The 18810-nt window shown below is 37.9% G+C and overlaps 1 long non-coding RNA gene across 7 annotated transcripts in view; it reads right to left on the bottom strand.

The window, feature by feature from the left end:
* LOC122203570 overlaps positions 1-18810 on the bottom strand; it is a 39617-nt gene that overhangs the window by 11142 nt on the left and 9665 nt on the right. For 5 of the 7 annotated variants that reach the window (XR_006195249.1, XR_006195246.1, XR_006195245.1 and 2 more), the window contains 2 exons: positions 12981-13174; positions 12314-12893 (listed from right to left, as the gene is read on the bottom strand). This is a non-coding gene — a long non-coding RNA (uncharacterized LOC122203570). Of the gene's footprint in view, positions 1-7294; positions 7371-12313; positions 12894-12980; positions 13175-18810 lie in introns of those variants that run through there. The other 2 variants (XR_006195248.1, XR_006195247.1) reach the window with 2 other exon arrangements.

Below are 18810 nucleotides of genomic sequence, written 5' to 3'. Positions count from 1 at the left end.
AAAATAAAGTTGTTCCTTTTTCTATGTAAAGCTGATCATTTTTATAGGCATATATTTAAAGCCTCAATAATTGTTCTAATTAAGTCTATGTCACTGTAGACAACAAGTACATTTCATTGAGAAGCACATGATGAGAGAACTTCTCAACCAAATGAATTCCTTTTCTGATGGCATAGGGCTTCCGTGGAAATTTCTTTTTTGGACAAAAACTTTTATAATATAGACACCACTATTGTAAAAAACAAAACCTTTTCATAATACTTTTAGAGATTTAACAATCATAGTGAGTAGATTAGGGTTTTTTTTAAGTTTTCGTTTATTATATAGGCAGAAATTTTAGCTCATTTAAGTTTGAAGTAAAGGAAATACATATCCTACATCTCTAACATCTCTGAAAATTAAGTATCGATTTTTTTAATTGTCTAAATAAAATCTGGAGACAAATGACTTAGGCAGATAGTACATAAAGGGAGGTGCTTTTTAGGAAGCTAACATGAAAAATTTGATTAGGTGGGGGAAAAGAAATTCTCGTATCTTTGAATGTTGCATAATTGCAGAGAGAGGAAAATTTCCAGGCATTGTTTTGAAATATACAGGGAGTTACACTGAAATTGACACTTGGAAGAATCTGAAAACCATGACAATAGTTCTGTAAGGGGATGGTAATTTGGCTATATAATTAAATTGGAATGTGTTCAGTAAGCAGATGTGTGCAAAGAAAGAAGCATCTAAGCTCAGGGTTTGTACTTCTTGATCTTTCTTTTGTTTGCCTTTTTATGAGGACACCCCATGGCTTTTTGTTGTTGCTGCCTTGTTGTTGTTGTTTTTCTCCTCTCTAAATTAGCTTCTAGCACGAATACCCTCCTTGGGTTTATTCAGGAGGCATCCAGGCTGCAGAGTTCCATTTTGTCAACAGATGGCGTAAGACATGATTCTCCATGCACAATGACTTCCAAACAACATTTTGCTCTCGCTGTCCCAAAGTTGATTTGAAATTATTTCCATGCTACTGTTGAATGGAAATGAACCTCTTTGGATTTTGAATGTCACTGAGAGATGTGACATTATTTGCAAATGGCACAAAAACCAAAGTTTGGTTTTTTTTAAGCCATCAAAAGTAATTTCAAGACAAAAATTCTAGTATGGATTTCTACAGCCTACCGCAATGCACAACTACCCTTGCTACCGTTTCCTATACCCCACAATGCAGGGCCCCAATTGCCATGAAAATATGGATGGCAGTCTCTACTCAGATACTTCTTAGCAAATTCCTGGTGACCATTATTTTGCTTGTGCAAACTGATACAGTTTGACTGTGTTGCATTTTAGTGCCAACATAATAGCATATGGAAATTTGATTCAACACACATTTGGAAATAAACATAAAAGAGAAAACTTTCTAACATAACAGAGAGGAGAGAGAAGAAATTAGAAGGATTTTAGGGCTATAAGTGCTTTAGACATCACTGAGTTTAAACTGTCATTTATGGACGAGCAAACTGAAAGCCAGTGATACAAGCTGACTTGTCCAAACCACTCAAGAGTATCTCAATTTCCAGTGCTCTTGTGAGTCATATTTTTGGTAATAGAGATTGATTAAATCTTTAGTTCTAAGACTTGTCTCAGCCTTTCCTGAGGAGCCAGAGAAAGGCATACACAACAGAACTAGAGCAAGCAGAGTGACTTTTTGTAATACTCGGAGATTTGACACCAAAACCGATTTTCTGCACAAACTCTCCACTTGCAGAACTTTGCTAGTGATCATAGAACCGACAGGCTCTTTTTGCACAGACTAGGAGGTTTAAGTCCTCCGCCTTGGAATATGTAACCTATGCATGGTACTTTGTTGGTGATGTTGGTGCTGGGGGATGGAAGAGGTTCCCCCTTTCCAGTACGGACAACCAAGACGAGAAAGAGAGACAGAAAAAGAGAGAAAGAGGGACAATGATACAAGAGGTACCTGCTGTGAGGTGACTGTATAAACTGCTATCCTCCCTCTAAAACTCCTGCCTCTCTCTTTGTTCATCTCTGGGCTATCTCATAGGGAATATTATAATTAAAATTGGTATTCATGATACTAGCTCATGTGACTTGTAACTCCTTTTAAAAACTCTTTGATATTATTTTGTAATTTCCTGGAATTCTCACTGCCAGAAATGGACTTTGTAGGAAAGAATAAATAATATTGGACTTTGGACATTTTCATCAATGCCACGAAAATATTCATTTGTAACATTTAAAGTGGTTTTGCATTATTTTCATTTGCATAACTCTCTTACATTGTATACACTGGTTGCATTGCAATTTTAACATTTGTGAATAACTTAAATTCATATTCTTCTCTAACTCTAATGCCAGCATTATTAACTCAACTTTTTAATGCATAAGCACAGTAGGAGGGTTTTGAAACACTAAGTCTATAAAAATGAAGTGTAAAAATTGATAAGAAAATCAAACAGCTCTTTTTCTGCACACAGGGTTGGAATACCTTGGACTCTCTGTCTTTTGTGGTCTGACTTCCTATCTTCTTTCTCCTTATATTCTAGGAATTCTGTTCAATGTCTATTATATTCACCTTCAAATTCAATTCATTTTCTAAATAATCAGAAAAAAGGAATATCTATTTTTATATAAAATAATGTAGAAGTTTTTCAGGAAATAAAAGATTATAAGAAGATCCTCAAGTGCCAAAAGAGGGGGAAAAATCAGGAAGTTATTGCATGAACTTCAAGGATGCATTACTGAACATTCTAGAATTGATCTTGCATAGAACACATTGAAAACAAACAATAAGACTTAAAGTGTAGCTTCTTGAAATTAAACTGGTAACTTATAGTGTTTTGAATGAATTGTGAAAAATCAAATCACATAATGAATACCAGAAATGGATGAATGAACATTGAAATTTTTGTGGCCAGTAATGACTAGAATCATTCTATGTTATTAGGAAAGCACCATTGAAGCCCAAACGTGTGACAAATATCTCTCTTCCAACCATGGAATGGAAGAGAGTCCAACAGTTTCTTGATTGCTGTGTAGGAGTTGGGGACATTTGTAGCATTGGGGGATATAAAGAAAAAGAGAAAACGTATAAATGCCTGACGCAGAACTGTTTTGTTAAACAGTGAAAAATAAAGGTTATCATATGGAATAAAGTCCAAGTATGAGAATCTTGGACCCAAATTATGTTCTGATTATTAGTGTTTTTGTTTTTCTTTCCAGAGCACAGGTGTGAATTTTGAGACGTTGACTACTCCTACCCTCAAAAGATAAAAGCAGTACCACCTCCAAATGTCATGAAGCATCAGCCTTGGTCAAGTCTCATCTGAGTTTTCCATCTCAAATGAGCAAATCTACAAACCACTATCACCCTGGTCAAGGTGCCTCTAATAGAGGCAGTAAATTAACTTGATAAAATACATTACAGATAAAATTTGATGAGAAAACAATAGAATACAATAACCTGATTATGATTTTGATTTTGATATTTTATGAATTTCTTAAAATTGTAGATTTAGAAAAAAAACGTACAATAAAATGTAATTAGGTGTTTTAAAACACAACCGATCACTGCTTAAAAGCTACTAGTTACTTTATTAACTCTTGTTGAATAAATTTTTCAACGAAGTGCTGTGATAAATGACTACATAAGATGCTGTAGACAAATATCACTCCCCTCCTAATCTATTAGATTGTATGTTATGAAAATTAACAAGTGATTTTACAAATTTAAGATAGACTTTAATGCCATATTTTCTCAACAAGAGGCTGGATTCTTCTATATACAGATTCTTCTATATTTGAGATTCTCCTGAATTAGCAAGATCAGTATTTTTTCTGTGATTCTTTTTGGGTCAGAAAAATTGGAACAGGAAGAAAATGATGTTTCTACCACTGGGGAGTATTTTCTGACAGTTCTAATAGTTTTCCAGAAAAATAAGCCATTATAAAATACATGTTAATGCAATTTATACCATTGTGAATTTTTCTCATAGATTAATTAATATTGAAGAAAATTCTTATTTATATTAATTTCATATATATTCAGTTACTTCATTCAGATCTTGCCATCAGATGACCTACCACTAAGCCAGCCTTACTGGTTGAAGAATAGGCTCATTATTCGAGCTCATTCTTTAAAATGTAGTATTACTAGAATCTATAAAGACTTGCCAGTTTTAAGACCTGCTGTGATCTAAAATTCAAGCTAACTCAGAGATGGGGACACTGGGAACTTAGGTGATTGTGTATCTGTCCTCCAACCCAAAATCTGGCAGCCAGGGAATTTGAGCAAACTATTAAGGAGGCTACCCCTCTGTTTGCTGATAAAATTACAGTGATAATATTAGTATCTCAACTTCATTTTCAGGATTTGATGAGATAATAAATGCAAAAATATCTTGGCACAATTCCTGGCAGTATAAAAAATACATGTCACTTTTTTTTTGTCCTAACTAAGAAATCAATGTTCTAACAAGTGAGATGGAGAGCATAGAAAGATTTCAGTTCCAGTAGAACTGACGATAAAGTTCTAGAGAAAGTTCTAGAGAAAGTGGAGAACTCTCACTGAACAAGGCAGGAGGTCAGTCGTAAGCACTGGCTTTGCCCAGTGGGGTGAGGAGATTGAGGCGGCAGAATTGGCCCCTAAACCAGAGACTTACACAGTCACACTGGCATGAAGCTGAGGGTAATGAGGAAAATTCTGGATCTGACATGCTGGTGCATAAGAGTTTACTGATATATATCTACTTTGCTAGGTAAACATGTACTTTATCAGATAGAGAAGTTCAAGGATTTTCCTGCAGTTACGTGTAGGGATTGGGAAGGACCAGAAGTGCTGATAGGAAATACTCTCTGGCTCTCACCCACCTAGCACACACACAAAAAGCCTGAGCTATTTCTAAGGAAATGGACTTACTGATTTGACATATTGGATTAAGGAAACACAAGCAACTGTTTATTTTTATATTATCCTGCTCCCCTCCCAGAGTAGCACTTATTCCCCGGAAATGATGTGACTCGTGACAACCAACAGTTAGTCTCTCTCACTGGACTCTGGCTCTTATGCCAGGAAACAAAAGAGAAGGAATGAGATCGTGCCTTATGGTATTATCCAAAAAAAAAAAAAAAAAAAAAGATGCAGGTTACACAGATCCAACATCCTTGAGCCATCATTTGGGCTCAGATTGTTGAGGATGCCTGCCCCCAGATTCCTCTTTCCATCAGAATGAGGCTTCCTTCAGACCAGTTCATCCACTTCCAAAGCCGGATGTTTTGTTTCTATTAGAAACTAAAGGCTATATTTCATTGGCTTATTTCCTTTTTTAGGTCTACTCAAATAACTAGTGTGCTTTACCATTAATAATTTAAATGATTTATATTGGTTGCAAATTCGAAACTTCATGCAAATGAGGAATGAAAATACTCTTGTTGCTTTGCTCATTGACCATGAAAAGGCTGTCTCTAATTCACATACTAAATAGTATATGTTAATATCCTAAAATATCCTAAACCAAAACATTCAAAATTATTTGTGCTTGCTCTTTTCCAAATGAGACCATAGAATCTGCATTCATAAGAAATCCTAAAACATAAGCTGTTTTCTCTACCATCCAAGGGTGAGGTCCTCAGTGAGGAGACAACATGTCAGGGCTCTCAACAAGTCACAATACAAGCTCTGACAGGACAAGTGACTCCTCAGAGAACACAAAGTAATAAGCCCGACTTAGGACACTCACCCAATATTTACCCATTGTGCTTTCCACTTAAATGCAAACAGTCCGTAGGTGAAGGAAGTTTCAACTGTTTTACTAGAAAAGATGTTTAGATATGGCCATCTTAGTCATTATTTCAAATCTCTTGCAAGGAAAAAGGTAAGGCCATTTTTCTCTTTGATAGATGACCTCTATACTCATGAAAACATGCCATCAAAATATATATAAAACTGATTAAAATGAAAGGAAAAGGAGACACCAAACATAGAACTGTTCAGATATAGTCTTGAAATGGAAATATCAGGAATCATTGAAGTCATCCTAATTATTGCTGAATCCAGGATAGCCTGCCTTTATTTCGCCATCGGTGGCCAAGTTAAAATGGCCAGATGTCTCAGCTTGATGGCTCAAACCTTGCTTCTTAATGGGCTGGCTCTGAACCCACTGAATTTTGTCATATGACCGTACATTCTGATGCTATTTCCCATCATTTCTCTCTCTCAGTGGCTTTTCCTCCTTCCCAGGCCCTGCCTCTTCATCCACTGAGGCTGTACATACATACAGGTTCATCAAATCCCCATCAACTCCAGGGCAGGCCAATCTGGCACCTGAAAAGTATGTTCAGATGCTAAACCCTGAAGGTTGAAAACCTTTTATTTAGCGCCAGATCTCTTACTAAGCCAACTGCTTTGTTCCAAAATATATCCACCCAGGGCATAGAAAGACGGTTATGAGGCATCCACATGATAGTTTTGTGTGATACTGAATTTTCGGCAATTTTGTTTTGTCTTCATATTCAGGCCTTTTTCATGTGCCTACAATTGTTAACCTTCCTGTTAAAGATTTAACCTTGTCATCAGTTGGGAATATTTGTATGGACGGGAATGAGAGAGAATGAGAAAGTAAATGACAATGGAGCTTGCAAAAAGTACTTCAATGAATGTAAAGGGAGGGGAATATCTCAGGTTTAATGGAAAGTATTCAGATGGAATGATTTTTATTTTCATTCGTATTTTACTTGGGAATGTCAATATATGGGTAAAAATTAACAACTGCTGTCTGCTGTGTATTTAAAACTTTGGTCAATGCTGTGGGTGATATAAAATTTATGCAAAATAGACACCCTGTGATAGCTCATACTCTAGTTTTTTTTAAATGTGCCAAAATTTGAGAATAGTAAAGGAATGTTAATACTTTCCAACTTTGTGTATTACAAACTATGTATACTGCATTTGCTTAGAAGAAAGATACCAGCGATTCCTAGAGAAGTCCCAAAATTTTCATGACGATACTTCAAAGTGTCTTGAGATATTGGTAGAGTTTGAAAAGATATAGGAGGGAAGGAAGAACATTCCATGATGAATTTGGCCTTGTGACACTGTAAGTAGAAAACTTAATTGAGCCTGCCCAGATTTTTCAACTACAGAAATTGAAGATAATAAATGGATATTGTTTTCAGCTGCCACATTTGAGATCATTTGCTACATATCAATGGAAAACTAATAGGCAACAATGTCATTATGAGTGCAGTAGACACATGATATACTACCTGAAGTTGTAATATATTTTTATTAACATGTTCGGTGTCATTTGAGGAAATACCCCTGCATCAATTCTTCATGTCACACTCGAAGATCGGTAAGATGCTCTTCATTTCTAGAAGCAAGGAGTGAAAACGTGACACACTCAAAAAAGTCCCTTCTATCACTTTTCCCTTGGACTTTGTACAATGCATGCAGTTTACTACAAGGAGTGAAAACATGTGGATCTGAGGCATCTTGACGTGGACACCTGTATCCCACTGGTTATGGATTCCCCTTCGACTATCTGAACCTTTTCATGCCAGTGAAATATTCATTTTCCCTTGAGCCATGTTGTTTTCTGTTGCTTACATCAGAAGCACCATGAGCTTCTCATGGGAAATGAATATTTTGAACTATAATCCTAGTCATTTAAAATACATAAAGCAAGGTACCATAGAAATCATCTCATTCCATCCCTGTCATGTAATGTTTGGAGGACATTAAAATAGGTGAATAGAGATGAAAAGGAAGCCGAAACATAGGAAAAAATCAAGATGACCTTGGGTGTTAGATACAACACCAAAGACACAATCCATTAAAAAAATAATTGATAAACCGGACTTCATTAAAATAAAAAACTTATGTTCCATGAAAGGATTGAGAGAATTAAAAGACAAACCATAGACTAGGAGAAAATATTGGCAAAAGACATCTGATAAAGGATTATCCAAAATAAACAAAGAACTCTTAAAACTCAACAATAAGAAAACAAATAATCTGATTTAAAAAATAGACCACGGTCTTTCACAGATACCTCATCGGTGAAGATAGAGTGGTGGCAAATAAACATGCACCATGTCATAGGTTGTCAGGGAAACACACATGAAAACAGCAATGAAATACCTTTCCACTGCTTGTGGAATGGTTAAAATCTAGAAATGGATAGCACCAACACTGATGAGGTGGGAGAGCTATAGGAACTCCCATCTATTGCTGGTGGAAATACTAAATGGTGCAGTCATTTTAGAAGACAGGTTGATGGCTTCTTACAAAACTAAATGTACTCTTATCATATGATCCAGCAATCACGCTCTTTGGTATTTACCCAGAGACTGTCCTTCAGTAAGTGAATGGATAAACTGTAGTTCATCCAGACAATAGAATATTATTCAGTGCTAAAAAAATCCAAACAAAACAAGCAAAAAACAAACAAACAAACAACAGCAACAAAGAGCTATCAATCCATGAAAACACATGGAGGAAACGTAAGTTCGTATTACTATGAGACAAACCAATCTAAAAAGACTACAGACAATATGATCTCAACTATATAACATTCTGGAAAAGGCAAAATTATGGAGTTGATAAAAGGATCTTTGATTTTTAGGCATGGAGAGGAAAGATGAATAAGCAGAGGGTGTAGGATGTTTAAGGTAGTGAAAATACTTTGATATTCTATTGATGTATCATTATACTGTTGTCAACCTAATAAAATGTACACCGTCAATAGTATATCCTAAGATAAAGTATGGATGTTGAGCGATTATGAAGTATCAATGTAGGTTCATCCTTGGTAAACAATGTGTCATTCTGGTGAGTAATGTTGATAATGGTGCAGGTTATGCATGTGCAGGGGCAGGGGGTATATATCGGAAATTTGTACCTGGCTATCAATTTTGTGTGAACCTAAGACTGCTCTAAAAAATAGTCTGGAAAAAAAATAAAATGCATTCTTGAATGTGGAAAATAAATTGGGCTGCCCATCTTCATATCATGGCTAGGTGCCGGTGATTGCAGTCAATAGTCTGGTACTCTCTCAGATTTTCCAATTGGTTAGAGTTTGTGCCCCTCCTGTAATTTCCATAATTTCCAATTAGTCGAATAACTCACGGCAAGTGTTTTCATTAAAGATGACAAAACAGAGATTAAGTAGTTAGAACTCTCCTTTTCTGATTCCTAGGCAAATATTAGCATAGTTTAAGATAAAAGTCTAATCAACAACAACAAAAATATTTGAGAAAGGCCTTTTATCCCATGGATCTTAGTCATAGGGTTTGTTTGATATTGTTGTCATTCTCAGTTCATACTGATAAATTCCCATTCTCTGATATGAAATGAAGGAGATGATGTGTTCCTATTTCTGATGGGTGTACCATATGTGAATATTCCAGAGTCAAAATTCCTTTAATCATTGAGGATCTGTAAAAAGACCCACTAGAATTGTCAATGTCTTTCACTGAACAAGCCCAGAGTTCCTACTCAAGTATAAATTATCTTTAGAAATTTGTGTAGATTTCCTTGTCTAAGGAATGTACAAACCCAATGCCCACGTGATTTATCTTTCCTGACAGTTTTAAAAGAGGAGATAGGATTACTCATGACTTTGGCAGTACTGTTGTTCATACTTACTGATTATACATTCTAAACATCCTCATTTGAACTGTAGCTAATTTCATTTCATTTCATTTCATTTCATTGATCACTAGGTTTATCATACCAGTAAACTTCCTCATACTGGTCTGTGAATAACTAACTGTTGCAATCCTTAAGAGTGAACAAGAATCTCTACATTTTTCTACTCCTCTAAAATATTTGATGGAACTAGAGATTCCATTTGCCCAAAATACTTATCAAGAATGGAGCCATGAAGATGTTGTAAATCTACATAAATCTACTACTGAGTCTAGTTGATTTGTTTTTCCAGATCTTTCTGTCTGTACTGAACAGATAATCCAAGAGGTATCCATGCTCAAATGCTACCCTTAAGTGAAAATGAAAAGTTATAAGCATTTAGAAAATAACATTGGTCTTATGTATACAGGATGATAAATCCCCCATGTCTGGGTATAATGGGATTCTGTGGAACTCATAATCAGAAACTGCTAGGTTTGAATTCCAACTTCCTCATTTAACTGTGTGATCTTGAACTAGACTGTTAAGCATTCTGAAGCTCAGTTTCCCAATGCATACATGTGGCTCCTAATAATTTATGGGGTTTTTTTTTGTTCATTTGTTTGTTTTTTTAGAAAAGAAACATTACGTATCTGTATTCGTTTTCTACTTTTTAGGCAGGATTTGTCTCCGTGCTAGATTCAATGGACTCATATACTGTAGATTCATGTTATTCTGTTGCAGAGAAGAGTAGTCGTCTTGCAATTCCCCAGGTACAGAAATATGATGAATAATTTTAGAAAGAAAGTTAACTGAATTCCTTTAGAAAGAGGCATTGTAAGAATAATAACAATTGCCTTTAGAACCTTGTGGTTCAAGTACCTGATTGGTACCTTAGTAGCTGAATAGTCTTGGATTTGCTGTTAATCTTTCTGGAAATCATCCTCCTTGTTTTATGGAAGATGAGACATGGTACTGAATGAAAAATCTATTTGAAAAGCAAAAGCCCAACACAAATTTAAGACCTAATTTTAGTGTTGATATTATTATCTGTTTTTCTTATATTGGTCAGCAGTAATTCTATCACTTAGAGCTTCTCTCAGGTTTTATAAATCTCGGTCATTAGTAAACTGCTACCCAATATTCCTGTCCTCCAATAATTCATTTTGCTTCCCTAATGGAATAGTGAGTGAGAAGTGGCTTCCCAAATGGAAGTTATAGCTCACAGCCTCAGCTCCCTTGCATCTGGATAGTTCTATATTAATAGTTCCTGCTCATGGGATGTAAACAGAAGTAATGTGGTTGGTTCTGGGCCAAGAGAGCTAAGAAACGTTTCCTTAATGAAGAATATAACCAGTTAACAAATACGTATTCCTTGCAGTAACCAAAAGAAATGACACAAATGATATGTAACTATTCATATGAAAAGATCTAAGAAGAAATCCAGCCTCTGTGTTTTTCTAAAACAGGTAACTTTTTCTAAAAAAGGACGTCATGGGGTCTTCTCTAATGAAGGGTGAGTAGGACTTGTACAAGGCAAAGACAGAGGGGACGTGGAAAGTGTTGGCTGATGAGAGGAAGTATTTGCAAAAACCTCCGAGGCATGATGGAGGCTGGTGAGACTGATTAGCCAAAGAAGGGCAGATCCGCCTAGAACAGAGAGCAGGAAGTGGGAAAGAGGGAGGTTGTAACTCTGTGGTGTAACAACAAATAAACTAACTGCTTAATTACTATTTCCTCTTGTAAAGTAAAGCTAATATGCCCTCCTGTAACATTCCTTTGTTTTCTTTGTGGTTTTTTTTGTTTGTTTTTTGTTTGTTTGTTTTTCTTTTTCTGCTGCAGGAAGCATTATAAGAATAAAAAAAAAACTCGTGGAAAAAAATATGAGTTTGCACAAGTACACATACATGTATACATACATGCATACGTATGTGTGAATCTTGAAACTGAACTAGTATAAAAGATTTCTGAATGGAAACACCACTTTTAAAAAAAGCTCATGATAAGCAAATGTTAAATTTCTAACAAGAGAACCACACAAATAATGACTGGGAGAAAAAGAAGTCCTGATTTCCTTCTAATGGTGATAAAAATCTATTAGTTTTTGGGGTGCCTGGGTGGCTCAGTCAGTTGAGTGTCCAACTTTGGCTCAGGTCATGATCTCGTGGTTCGTAAGTTCCAGCCCCGCGTCAGGCTCTGTGCTGACAGCTCAGAGCCCGGAGCCCGCTTCAGATTCTGTGTCTCCTTCTGTCTGCCCTCCCCCTCTTGTACTCTGTCCCTCTCTCTCTCTCTCCCAAAAATGAATAAACATTAAAAAAAAAGTTTTAAAGAAATGATTAGTCTTTGTATTATATGTAAACACAATTATTTAGGTAAGAAAGCCCTAATTGGGCATTTTCATAGAAACCTTTAAGATCATTTTGGAACACTAGTCGTAGTTGATACACCTGACTTTTCAAGTCAACACTCATTTTGTTTTTTCAAATGAACATCGTTCCCATTTTAAAATGCCAAATGATTTGGACACATCTTTATCTCTTAGCTTAGTCACATGGAAAAATGTTTAAATAAAACCTGATCGATTCTTGGGCTGCTGTGGCAGTTGTTGAGATTGGTGTCAACACAAAGGAAACTTTTTTTTTAATGCACTGAGAGAAGTATTTCTTCTTCCCATGGCAGGATGAGTATACATGGGGGTTGCTCTCTTTCCCGGGGAGTATGTCTCTCCAACCATTTGTGGCATGCTGAGTAAAAGCGTTATGGTGCTGTTTGCTCACACACGATTATTTGTTCTACAGCCGGTGAGATCTTATTGTCCAAAATAATTGTTTCAAAGGAGGTGTACTTTTCCCATTACAGAAACGAAGCGATCAAAGCTTAAAAGATCTAAGGACACACAATTCTGTCAGGACAGGAACAACAATGACAATGGTAAGAATAGTTTATGTTGAACACTTAGTACCAGGCCCTGAATGAGCCCTTCGGTAGGTTAGCTCATTTCGTCTTTGTAACAATGAACATAGGAAGGATGTCCTATCGCCCCATTTATAGACTGGAAACTGAGGCACAGAGGGTGAAGGTCCTTGCCCAAAGTCAAGCCTCAGATGAGCCCAGGCAGTCTGGCTCTAAAGCCCGTGAGTGTTTCCTTTCACACTTTTACTCATGAACAAGAGGCCTCTCCTTTTGCAATGAACATGTAGAGAAGAGAGCCAGGTTTCGCTGAGGAAGGGTATCGGATCCTCCAATATCATTATCCTTCATCACACTGCAACAAAAAATAGAAACACTGGCACCAAAGTGCTGGCCTGTTTTTAAATCCCAAAAGGCAGATGGTTATTTTTAATACACTGACCTAATTGCGTGTGGTGATCCAAGGTCAGCGTAAAACTCCAGAGAGAGCCTGAAGTATCACCTGAGTTTATGTCGGGCAGAGGGAGAACAGAATCATCTTAAACGGCATTTCTTGATTTGAGGTTTCATTCCTCACCCAGAGCCATCACATTCTATCAGAGCGGACTCACAGTCTTTGGTTAGGGGTGAGGACGCCTGGCGGGGGTGGGGTGAAGGAAGAGACCGGGTTAGTGTGAAAACACACCACCTTTCCAGAAGCATGCCGGCACCTGCAGTTAGCATTCGGCAACAGCAGAATCAGAGTGGTATTCTGTATTATTTCTAGAGTGTCACAATGTGATAATAACATGCACTTTGGATTATGTCAGTAGGGCCATGCGATAAACAACTATATTCCCTGGTACCGGGAATTGGGTATGAAGTGTAACTTGCATGAGTTTGAGAGGTAACTGTTGGCAATCTTTCTAAGCCCAGTTCCGCACAGATAAAGAGGGGGGCTTCTGAGTCCCTCTGACTCCCCAGGGCAGAGAGTTACGGTTCTAGTTGCCACGGAAACACAGTACCTCAGATACAAAATATGAAAACTAGAAGAAGGATGGCTGACATATTTTTGGTCATATTTTATGACATTTTTTAAATGTTTTGTCTCATTAAGCACTCATAATGACCTTATCATATCTCTGGGACACTGAAACCCAGTGTACAACCTGGAACTTTTGCCTCTGTTATCATAGGATGCAAATAACACTATAGAAGTGAACTGACTCTTGTAATTATGATAATATTGGAAAATGCATTGGGCTCTACTCCTTGGAGCAGCAAAACCACGTCTCCACGCATGAGACCTACACTGGTGTGGATTTCAGGGTGATGAGATCCCAAGGGCACTTATGTTTGTTCGCCCTGTAGTTGTTATTGCTTATTTTAGTATATGGATCGGAAAGAAAGAGAGCGAAAAAAAATCAAATGATGGAGTAAGGAGATAAGTCATAGTTATCTAATTTCATGTTTAACAGTATCAATAAAATTTTCCTGGGAATCTGGAAGCATTAGCAACAGACGGCATTCTGGCGTGAGAATTAGAAAATCATTTCTTTAAAAAAAAAAAAAAGAAAAAAGAAAATCATTTCTGAGGAAGCATTGAGATGTGGTCTGCAGCAGAGGTCAGCAGACACGTTTGTAAATTGCCAGAGAGAGGACGTTTCACCCGGTGGGGCATACCCTTTCTGTTGTAGCTAGTCAGCTCTGCCATAGACAATACATAAATGAATGGAAATGGCTTTGTTCCGATAAAACGTCCTTTATACAAACAGTCAGAATGCTAGATTTGATCCTCAGGACAGAGAACACCAACCATGGTTTAGAGCGAGAGCACAGACTCAAGCCTCGATGCGCCCAAACCTGGCATTACATGAAAGTCAATGCAGGAAGAAGCTTCAGGGATGGATCCCATGCTGGGGCCAACTTAGAAGCTGGGTTGTAGGCTAGCAAGACAAAGAAGAAGAGTATCTAAATATGTGTAAGCCAGCCACAGGGGATGGTCATCCCAATGATATGGGCATATAATACACGACAATGTGGGATATGCCAGGTACACAGCATAAATTTATGAGACATTATAGTTGAATTCCATATTCACGTACTTAAGGCCAACCCCCCAGTGAGAAAAGTGGAAGAATACACGGTCCAACACATCTGCTTATGACTGTTTATGCTTTATGCTTTGTGTATATAGCAGGCGACGTTATTTTACAAGATTCCACTTACCTTTGATTCATAGCTCTGTCGGTAATTGATTGTATCTAGTGAGCCAGAATTTGTTTCTATTCGACTGCTACCTAATCAACCTAATCCACATTAGCAGTCTTTCAAATGTTTGAAGGACATTACCATGAACGTTTTCCCTGGGTTTCTCTCCTTCGGCAAACTAGACTTCCCTCCCTTCCTTTGGATGTATACAATGGAATGGAGATTGTACCTACCCATGATTTTCAGGATGCCTACAAATATGCAGATACACCCCTACAATAAAGTAGACTTCCATGGGCCTCTATTAGGGATCATTATTATGTTCATAATAATTAACATGCAACCATACATGATATGTGTTAATAAATGATGTATATAAATAACTAATATCCCTTCCTTTTGCAGTGTAACTTGTCCTCTTTCTCAACCAAATATGATATTTTGTCAGAACGAAGAAATACATAGGCAAGCGTGAGGCATGACAGAAGGAGTAGTCTGGGCTTACAGGTGTGTGTGAGAGTGTGAACCAAAAAGTCAGAGGATGTCATGGGGAGTTATATCTTTATTTAAAATAAATAGCTCCTATATGGTGCTGTATACGTGGCAGGTGTTCAGAACACATTTCTTTTTTTTTTTTGAGTTTCAGAGAGGGCTCAAGTGAGTGAGGGGCAGAGAGAGAGAGAGACAGAGAGAGAGAGGAGATAGAGAAAGAGAAGCAGAGCTCACACAGGGCCTGCATTTTACCCAAAAACGGGGATCGTGCTCACCCAATGTGGGACTTGAACTCATGAACTGTGAGATCAAGATGTGAACCGAAGTCAGATGCCTAATGACTGAGCCACCCAGGTGCCCCAGGAAGTTCTAAGCACACATTTTTAATGATTAACTAATTAGTAATAATACATTTAATAGCATTAATAGGCACTGACACCTCTACTTACTAACAGGCCACAAGAACTCAACGCCCACTTTTCAGAACCTCTCCAATCAAGTTGGATATTGACTAAATAGATGTGTTGGGGGGAAGAAACTTGCTTGTGAATTATCCCGTGCATGGTTCCTTTTGATTTTATTTTGTTTTATTTATTATTTATTTCCTTATTTATTTATTTTGCAATGTTTGAGGGTTTTTTGATGTTTATTTGTTTTGAGAGAGAGAGAGAATGAATGTGAGTGGGGGAGGGACAAAGAGAAAGGGAGACAGAGAATCCCAAGCAGGCTCCCTGCCATCAGCACAGAGCTTGCTGCGGGGCTCGATCTCATGAACCATGAGATGATGACCTGCACCAAAACCCAGAGTCGGACGTTAACCAACTGAGCCAGTGAAGCATCCCAATTCATGTTAATTTTAAAAGAGAAGATCATTGTTCAAGTTTTGCAAAATCATCATCTTCTCATAGGTTTCTACCACATACTTTTATAAATTCTCCAGGTCTCCGCCTTTTCTCCTTTACAAGCAATAGCCACCCTTCTCACAGTATCTCCGCTCTCTTACCAAGTCTCTAGCATCCTGTTCACTTTTCAAAGCCTTGATGCTGACTTCCTCCTCAAGGCCTTTTTTGGCACGTTCCATCAGAATTAATTGTGTCTTCCTCAGCACTCCCATGGCAAAACTTGTATTTAGCAAATTAATTTTCTCACGGTTTACTTAGTTATTTATATGCTTATGTCCCCCACAAGGGTTTAAGTTCTCCATAGCAGTGACTATTTCTAACGCATCTTTGAACATTCACTGGGCCGGATTCAGGACCTTGTGCAAAGTGCGTGCTCAAACCAGGTTCACGGAATCTGATTGCAACCCGACATAGGATTTCAACATGATCACATTCCATGTTTGACTGTGGACATTTCGGCCACGAAAAGTGTGGCACAGGATGTATTTTCAAAAATCAAGCCAGTTAAAATTAATTTCCTTCTGAGAGTCATTTTAGAATTTCACAAGAGCTCGTGTGATAATTAGGGACACTCAGGAGTGTCACCAATCCTGGAGTTGCCAGTCACTGGGCCATCCAACATGACCCCCCGAAGCTGCTCTCAGGTGGCTATTAATTTCACTGACTGCAAAATGTGTCAAGGTTTATTAAGTGAAAATCTCATAAAGGTTTGAAAATAAAGCAGTGCTTATGCAGTACAGATAGTATGTGGTTCAGTTCCCTCCAGAAGAAGAGAATTAATAAACAAAGTAAAGCAGCAGTGTGTTTATTCTCAGGAGTGTCCTTCAAGGATGTTGATGGGAAGTATGGTGCACTTAATTCTTGCATTTAAGGGAAATACAGCATGAAGTGTATGTGAGAGCAGAGTCAATTGGAATCTTTTGGACTTGAAATAAGAAAGATGGCTCTGTGTTCACACATAAATTATACAGCAATCAATATTTTAATTTTAGCTCCGCTGAAATATAATTTTTCTTCTTATTATCCTTCATTTCCAATAGAGTCGGAGTGTTACTCAGGCCAAGTGGAATATGAAAGAGGGACTACCCCGAGGACCAAAGCCCTTTCCCTGAATCAAGGAGCCCTTGGAGGGAAGCCCTGGTGAGAAGAGGTCTTGAATTAGCCTGGGCTGGAGCTATTATGGTATGGAGAGAGGTAAAGGGTAACACTTCATTAAAGCTAAAAGGTGAAAAGCTGTGGATTTAATTGAATTAAATGACAGCACGCGTAGACAGAGTGAGAAAGCTTTCCCATAGAATCAGCGCTCTCTGGAGGGAGGGAGTTTAATTCTTCCTGTCATCAGGCTGAGGGAAAGTGTGGTCCCAGTTAATTTCATTTGTCTCAAGGAGGGGAACGTATCTGGGAGGTGATGGGCATACGGTTTAGTGAGAGGAAGCTGGGGCTTTCCGAGATGCCTATGCACTTCGGAGAAAGGCCGCTCCAGTACGAACTCACGAGGATGAACTTAGTGGGCAGCGCCTGAAACAGGCTGAAGAATGTACGAGAGTGATGAGAATCGCTGCTGTTTTAGTCAAATGGATAAACGTTTGCTCCTTCAGTCATGCCGTAGATCGGTTATAGATTGGCAGCGCAGATGGCCCGGTAGCTCTCACCCAGGGAGGCTGAACAAAGATTTTACCGTCCAGTCAGTCAGAGGAGCAGAGAGAGTATATATGAAAGAAGAAACGGAAAATTAAGCTTGTCCATGCTGTGAGATTCAGCGCACAACTCACTTAGGTTTCCGAAGCATACTTTTAGCTTGAAATGTCACTAAGAGTAGAGACTAAAAAAAGCAGCTTTCGACATGAAAATTATTTAAGCTAAGTCAAGAATCCAATACTGTTTTAATAGCCATTCAATTATGCATTATTGCTCTGTCTGCTAAAAAGAAAAAGAACACGCAAAACACAATCCTTCCCATGATAAAAGGGCTTCTATTGTTTGGCCAAACATTTTCTAATTTGGTGGCAGAATTTCCGCATTTCAAATACAGATATCCCCTGCTTTTCAAAAGTTCGTATTATGCCCCTTTCCTTTTATGAAAGACCTACAGTAGGACCTGTTTTCACTATCGGAAAGAAACCCGATAGTGATTCACATTAAAACAAAACCAAACCAAAAAAGACGAAAAGCCAAAAGATAATCAGTGCTTGTTTGTGCCAAGCCCAAAAGAGGCAGTCTGCACCCCGGCAGCGAGAGCGACACCCCAGCTCCTCCCTCGTGAACTACACCCCTCATTTCAGCAAAAAGTCACCAGAGCTCTGAGCTGTCTCTGAGGATGTGTGCTTTATCTGGATTTATTTTGTGCATCCATTGGCAAGATGCGTCCTAAGGCATCAGAAAAGCCCAAGATAGGTTATGCTTTGGGTCTAGGAATGCTAAAAAAAGTTTCCACATAAATTAATGGTAATTGCTTCTTGGCTTTTCACCATTTGGGCTTAGGAACAATTTCTTAGGAACACTCTGCTTTTAGATAGTGGGAGAAACCTGTAGGCACACAATACAATATTTTGAACTATCTCAATGGTATTCAAGTCCCAACATGCTCAGAAGGCCTCCTACATTGTAAACCAATTAATCTGATATAAATGAAAAAATGGGATGCATCGAGAAAATGAAAAATGTGCTAATGAGTGTCCACTATATTTG

This window comes from Panthera leo, chromosome D3, assembly GCF_018350215.1.
Source record: "Panthera leo isolate Ple1 chromosome D3, P.leo_Ple1_pat1.1, whole genome shotgun sequence".
Lineage (NCBI taxonomy): Eukaryota > Metazoa > Chordata > Mammalia > Carnivora > Felidae > Panthera > Panthera leo.
The sequence above is the reverse complement of the archived record's forward strand: the minus strand, read 5'-3'. Positions and strand labels throughout refer to the sequence as shown.